The 7,885-nt window shown below is 29.1% G+C and overlaps 1 long non-coding RNA gene across 3 annotated transcripts; it reads left to right on the top strand.

Annotated features, from left to right (window-relative positions):
- Nucleotides 1-2,089: 2,089 nt before the first annotated feature.
- Nucleotides 2,090-7,655, top strand: LOC131641431 (uncharacterized). 3 transcript variants are annotated; one of them, XR_009295541.1, is made up of 4 exons: nt 2,090-2,275; nt 2,521-2,561; nt 2,659-4,246; nt 4,571-7,655. It is a non-coding gene; the product is annotated as an uncharacterized LOC131641431 (long non-coding RNA). The 3 variants fall into 3 exon arrangements; XR_009295542.1 differs by having other exon boundaries at nt 2,659-4,993; nt 5,093-7,655; XR_009295540.1 differs by having other exon boundaries at nt 2,659-7,655.
- The last annotated feature ends 230 nt before the right edge of the window (nt 7,656-7,885 follow it).

Genomic DNA, 7,885 nt, shown 5'->3' with positions numbered 1-7,885 from the left:
TTCCATGTTGATTTAAAATAAATATTAAGGATTATAGAACATGGAGTTGTTGTGTCTTTTCCCTTTAAATTTGGAAAAAAATGAAATTGTTCTAGATATATAAAGAAGAACCAAACTAAAAAGAAAAAAAATATATAAAGAAGAGATATAGAAGATCAAAGAGTTGTTGTGTTGTGTAATTGTTCTTTCTGCTGCGGAAAACATTCCGCATGTATACCTGCGAATTTTCTTGCAATTTTGTCAAATAAAATATACTCTCCTGCGGATCAGGATTTTGTAGAAAAGTCCGCAGGAAAACCTGCGGATTTTGCTGCGGAATATATATTTCAAATAAAATACCTCACATTAATACAAAATCCGCAGATAAATTCGCAGGAATTTTTTCTACAGATTTTGCTGCAGAAATCTAGTATGAATTAACACAAACTAGATAACTAAATCCGCAGGTAATTCCGCAGGAAACTTTTTTGCAAATTTTGCTGCGAATTTTAGTTTTTATTATATAAAATTAAAAATAATGTAAAATATTTTTCTTTTAAAATAAAATGTTTCTTTTTGCAAAAATATTTAATAGAATTTAGTTTTTTCTAAAAACAATAGTAATTTTTTAAAATTTAATAAACGGTATGTTTTTTAATTTAATGCAATTCTTCAATTTGCAGTTTAATAAATGGTATGAAAATTTAGAAAAAAAAAGTATAAAAAGTTGAAAACAAAAATTTGATTAAATTTCTAGAGTAAGAATTGAACCTACTTTCTACCTTATATTGAACAAATAATCTAGCATCAGGACAATGTCTTAAATTGTGATAAATTTGTAATAAAAAATTATCAAATAATCTACCTTTAGAAAAATATTTATTAATTATAAATAGATTAGTGTGTGTATGAATAAAAATTGTGTATATTTATATATTTTTTAAATATTTTTTCTAAAGCCTATATAGAAAAGTTAATAAAATAAAAGGTATGAAAATTTTGAAAAATAAAATTAATAAAAGGTATTAAAAACTTTGAAAAATTAAATTTCAACGGTGGATATCAAATCAACATTCTACCTCAAGAAATCTTCAATTACCAAGCTTCTCAAAATAATTTTAGTACATATTAAGTTTATGAATTTATTGAAGAATCATTGATGATGTAAAATGTCTTATCAATCGTTATATCTCTATGCATGCCCTTTTAGGGGTGATCAAAACCAAACCAATTCAATAGAAAACCGCAAACCAAACCAAACCAAATCGAAATCGCAAAAAACCGCATTTGGTTCGGATTAGTTTGGGTCATCTTTTAACAAAATCACACGGTTCGGTTTGGTTTGCGGTTTGTATTTTGTAAACCGAACCAAACCGAATCAAACCGCATTATGTTATAACCTAACTTTTACTTAACTCACATCCAACCCAAACTTAACTTTATAATACCTTAACCTTATGATTACGAACAATTTTCTCATCCTTACACACATGATTTTAGTCCCGATCTTCTAAAATCTCTAATAGCATTATCGCGCATTCTTTGCCACATACATCTTCCATCTTTTTCTATAATCTCTACTCTCTTATATTCTTTCTTTTTCACTTTCTCATTTCTATGCAAATGTTCTCTATTTCAGTTTCGTTTTTATTGCACATCTTCTTCTCTAATCATTCAACTCTTTTGTTTTTTCTTTTTCACCTTCACTAATCTCTCGTCTCTTCTATTTTTTTGTTTCATTCTAATAATTTTTATATTGTTTTATACTATTATTTTATGTTTATTGTTCCACTTTTGTCTAATTTAATTTTTACAAATTAAATAGATAGTTATTGTCAAAATATGACCAGTTTTGTTGTTATTTGATAGTGTATGAATGTCTAAATACAAAGTTATGTTGTCATCTATATGTATATGTATGGTTCAAAAAATATTTATAAAAAACCGAACCAACCGAACCGAACCAAACCGCATTAGTTTGGTTTGGATTTTTTTAAAAGCCAACCGAACTAAACCAAACCGCACTATTTTTTTTCTTGCAGTTCGGATGATTTTTTTCGTCAAAACCGCCCAAACCGCACCGCGAACACCCCTATGCCCTTTTATTTCATTCATCTCAAATACACCTCCGTTCGCTTTCTCGACCTCGTACATTTCACTCTTCTGCAGAAGTATTCAGGTTTTTCCCCAAATTATACTACGATCAGACTTCTTCGCAACGATCCGAACTCACGCAATTGCAACCATGATTGAATCTCCGAACCTTAGCCTGTACTTTTTCCCCCTTTCAACTCAGGTAAATTCATCTTTTGATCTTAGTTTTGGTTTGACGTTTTTTATTTCTATATCTATTATCAAGCTCGGCTAATTGGTGAGTTATTCAATTGGTAGGGGTAGGGTTTTTACTGATTTCAAGTTAGATTGACTATAAACTTAGGTGATTTTTGTAAACAAGGTGTTTGTTGAAATGCCACAATGAGTTTACTTATGTTGATTTTGAGTTTAGCTTTATCATGTTTTGATACAAGTTGTGTGGTGCAGTGTTCCAGGTCCCTGATCCTGAAATGTTCTATACTAAGAAGGTCAATATTTACCATTTGACATACAAAATTGAAATTTACTGTATTTATATGTTATCTGCTTGCTGCGATTCAAGTTCTTCTGTTACAATTGCGACAGATAGCAACTCGGTGGTATAGGGCACCTAAAGTTTTGTTTCAAAACAGTCAATATTCAACTCCAATTGATATTTGGGTCGTGGGCTATATATTTGGTGAGATGGTACTTGGACAGCCAATACACAATGTTTTTTATTGCATTGGTGAGCTAGAGCTGATTTTCAGGTAATTTTTGACACAAAATAGTTTATTTCACTTTTTGGATTTCAATCAAACCAACATGTGCCTTATCAAGGTGACATAGTACTGCTACTACAATAGTTATGACATTCTCTAAACTTGCCAAAAGTCATTTGCAGAATTCCATTAGATTCTTTTCTTCAGGCATTACAAAGCTATTCATCTTTGAAAAATCTTTGAAAAAGTGTCCCTACACAGTCGATTCCCTATTGATATTTATATCTCCTAAGTCATGTCATATAAAGTTGTCCTTGAATGAATCACCATGTTTATAGAAAATATTACTTGATTGAATACCAACACGCTTCTTCTAGATTTGTATTCCAGAACATTACAACATACTCTATAGTATTATGCAATAGGAAATAAGGATGTTAAAAATGTCTTCGGTGGATTTCGTAGTTGTGCTCAAACATTGATTATCGTTTTCCATCTCAGTATATGAATTCCTCAATTGATTCATCATCCATCTTATATTCACAACAGTGAGAAACCAACTTGAGATATTAACGAATTCAGACAACAATCATTTATTCTATTTTCATTCAGGTACAACTTCATAGCAAGGTTAGACTTAGTTTCCCCTTTTTAAATAAGCTATGCAAATCAAAACAACATTTACTATATTTCTTTTATTGACTCTAGTATTGTTCGTATGACATATATCTTTCACACATTTTCATTATATTTTGTAACTAGCCTACATACACATATATAATATTTTATTTAGTAAGTTATTTAATGTTTGAACCAATGAAACTAAACATACGGTTCGTCACTAGTTAAAGAATTTTGTTATATTGGCTTGTGGGCATCCCATTTTTTTAATAATAGCAGGAACTATGGACGTCGGTTCTCTCTTTCTGGTTACAGTGAACAAAAGCCACACAAGGTGAGGAAGGGAGCTGAAATTGTTTCAGAGAAGAATAAATGACAAGATATGAGAGACCTATTTCTTTGAAAATCAGAATTTTGGGGTGAAATGACCAAATAGTCCCAAAAAAAAAAGAAACCGCAACAACTACAAGTTAGGGGAAAAGGGCTATTTAAGGGTGAAATGATCAGTTCAGAATTTTGCAATAATTCCCCTGTAGCGATTGCTATTTGGCCACAATTGGTGGCGCTACAACAGCTGTTGAGTACAGAGTTGGATATGTAGTTCTTAACATTTGATTATTACCTCAAGTCCTTGTGAATCTTGCAGGACATGTGGATCACACTTAATTATTTTATTAAAAAAAAGCAGAATGCATGATTCTGTTCATTGAAATATTTTATACACATAAATTTTCTCTTCTATCTAATAGGCCAATCTTTGCTTCCTAACATGTTAACATCTCAGGTTTCATGAATTCTTAAAGCTAGAAAATGAAATTGGAAATATCACTAGACAGGATGCTGTCAGCATGGTAAGCCTGTTTAACAACTATCGCATGTCATGACCATATAGTTTAAAGTACACACTTACTTTTCAAGAATTTAACTTGTACACACAAATGTTTTGTTTGCTATGTGGATTCTTCCAACTTTTATCTTTGATTCTACAATTTCTGTTATCTTCGCTTTTAATTTGTCATTCCCTCTTTTATGTTTGATTTCTACAAGGTCAATAGAATATTTACTTATTTGGTTGTAATAACTATTATGTCATGATCCCTCTTTTAAGAAACTAAATTTATATACTGATAATTTGGTTGTAATTATCACATTGACGTGTTTTGTGGAGCATCTAGGTTTCATATACAGTGGTGATGATGACTATGACGATGATTGGGAAGTTGTGGAGAGTACTGAATTTGACGAAGCTTTCAGCACTTTCCAATGACATTCAGCTTCAGCTTTATGGATTGTACAAAGTTGCCACCGAAGGTCCATGAGCACGCCACATCCTTCTCCCATAAAAATGAACGCTCGTTCCAAATGGTATTCATTCTTCTGATAGTACCGAAGGAGTGTGTTATGGACTTACCAAAATCCTGAGAGAAAGTTTCTTATTATTTCCCAAATCCACATTCACAAAGCCTGCCAATGACGACTTGTACAATTCTCGGTTCAACGAGGAACTGTATAAAAGTATACACTAGTTCTTGAAATCTGTTACTCTCAGCATAATCGTCAAACGCAGATGGAGCAATAGATTAAGTGGAATTCTGCAGGTTAGAGCTATACCTTTCAATTCGTGTTAATTGTAGTTTGTTTTAATTCTGCTCTGGAACTGTTATAGTTACAACTTCATAATATTTTGTTCAAAATAGTGTATAGCAGAAACAATGGCATTTTGTTTAAATTCTGCTAAGCAATAACTCCGTAGCACCGCAACTTAACAATACTGCATAGTCATCAAGTGAAAACTGCAGACGGAACAATTGATTAGGTGGAATTCTGCGGGTGAGAACTGAACTCTTCAATAGTACCTATATTGGTTAGATTTAATTCAATGGTTAATAATTTCTCTCTTCGGCACGAACCTTTTATCAGGCACTTTCAGCTGACCATAAATTGATACAAATATTAACACTGACTTTCATATGTGATGGGTTATTCTGTTACTTTCAAGTGTAATCACTCCCGGATTTACCTGCGGAAATTTCCTGCGGATTTACCTACGTAACTTTCCTGCGGATCTTCCTGCCGAACATATTACCCACGAAGGTTTTAGCTGGGGATCTAAAACCGCAGGAAAAACCGCAGGAAATGTGTTTCCTGCGAAAATTCAGCTCAAATCCGCAGGTAAATCCACAGAAAAATTGAGTATTTCTAGTAGTCTCCTCTCGGTTTTTCTTGGATTTTTTGTTTGACTTCTTTTTCTTTCCAAAATATATCTACAATGTTCTTTGAGATCAAAAAACCAAACGATAAGAACAGTTTACTAAGAAAGATTTGGATATGAAAATTAATTAATTGTAAATTATAAATAAAAGAGGGAGAGAAATATTTGGATGTAAATATTAATTAATTATAACAAATATATATAATACAATAAAAACATAGACACGTTTGTGGCAGAGAGGGAGAGGTGCAGTTACCGTGCATAGATAAAAATCTATGCACCATGCATAGATTATTATGGACCCTTGGATCATTGGATCAAATTCTAGACACTAATTGTTATTACTCAATACTCACCACTCAATACTCAATACTCAATACTGGATTAAAAACATGATCCAATGACTTATATAGGCTTATGCATGGTGCATAAGTAAAATCCTTATGCATATTAGTCAAAGCCGAGAGAGATATAGACAGTTAGACAGCACAACAGATGTCTTTTTTTGAAATTTTCACTTTTTAAAAAATGATTAATTATGTTAATTTCAATGATAAAATGAGTCTCATTTATTAAAATAACTTTATTAATAATAAATAGTGAAATACTTAAATAAATTAAAATACAATAAATAAGAATAAATTAGTGGAAATAAATAATAAATATCACATTAGTATTCTAAACGGATAAATAATTTGAGAAAAATAAAAATAAGAAAGATGACACTTATTGTGAGACTGAGAGAGTAATACTTTGAATTTATTAAAAGCTAAAATTTGGTATCAATTTGGAATTATGGAATTATTAGAATTCTTTTAGAAAGTTATTCACGAGGTGAATCTTGAATTTTGACTCACTCTTTTTACGAATCACTATCACTACAATACTTTTTATTTTAATCAATAAAATATTTGTAAATATTTATAGTTATTAGTTATATTTATAATTATTAGACATTGAATTTATCATGTTGTTAATTTGCTACATATTTATTTTTAAATATTTGCAATTAGAAGATTTGAGTTCTCTAAATTCAAGTTTTTCAATTCCTCATATTATTTGAATAAAATATGAGATGTTTGGAACAATTTATAGCCTAAATTATATTACAATAAAATTTATTATTTTATATTTTATAATTGCATTTAAATAAATTGTATACCAATTAAAATTAAAAATTATTCATCTAAGAAGTTTTTACGGGACACTATCACCATAATACCTATTTTATTTTAATCAACAAAATATTATAAATATTTATAATTAGCCTAAAGTCACTATTTTTACGGGACACTATCACCACAATACATTTTTTTATTTAAATAACCAAATATTATAAATATTTATAATTATCAGTGATGTTTGTAATTATTTATAGTTATTTTTCATATTTGTAAATATTTATATTTATTAGACATATTAAATTGATCATGTTGGTGATTTGATAAACATTTCAATTTGTTAGTGATTTTATAATAACAATTGTATATCACCAATAACCTACCCTTATCGAATTGAGAAACGTTAAGTGTACACCAAAAAGTTACACCTACACCGTATTTATATACGGTTATACATACTTTTATTTTTTTTAATAATTTTTCTTTTGTATTGGATTTTGTGTAACACTAGAAATGAGTTGAAATACTTATGGTGTAAGTACGGTGTAAAAGTTTCCAGTGTAAATATAGCAATGCTCTATCGAATTACCTAAGATACAAATGACTATTGCATTTTCATATTCTTTTTTTACATAGTCACTATATATAGATTCATTTCATCTATATTATGTGCTGTTAATATTAAATTAACATTCCTCATTCGAATTTTTAAACTTCTTTTTTTACGTTTGTAATACATTATTCATCTTAAAATTTGACTTACCCGTGCAGACGCACGGGTATTCTACTAGTTTATAATTATACTATGAAAAAAATCATATTGTTAAGACTTAAATTTTAAATCAACACTTTGCACTCATTTATATTTATATTTTTAAAAAAATATATAAACTTTAATAAACAAATAATAAAAAATAGATAAAAATAAATACACATGATATTATATATATATATATATATATATATATATATATATATATATATATATATATATATATATATAATGTTTCAAGTCTTTTCTTAAATTAACATGTGCTGTTAATATTAAATTAACATTCCTCATTCAAATTTTTAAACTTTTTTTTTTACGTTTGTAATACATTATTCATCTATATTATGTGCTGTTAATATTAAATTAACATTCCTCATTAAAATTT

Source organism: Vicia villosa, unplaced genomic scaffold, assembly GCF_029867415.1.
Source record: "Vicia villosa cultivar HV-30 ecotype Madison, WI unplaced genomic scaffold, Vvil1.0 ctg.003731F_1_1, whole genome shotgun sequence".
Taxonomy (NCBI): domain Eukaryota; kingdom Viridiplantae; phylum Streptophyta; class Magnoliopsida; order Fabales; family Fabaceae; genus Vicia; species Vicia villosa.
Note: the sequence above shows the minus strand (reverse complement) of the source record. Positions and strands in the feature narration are given on the sequence as shown.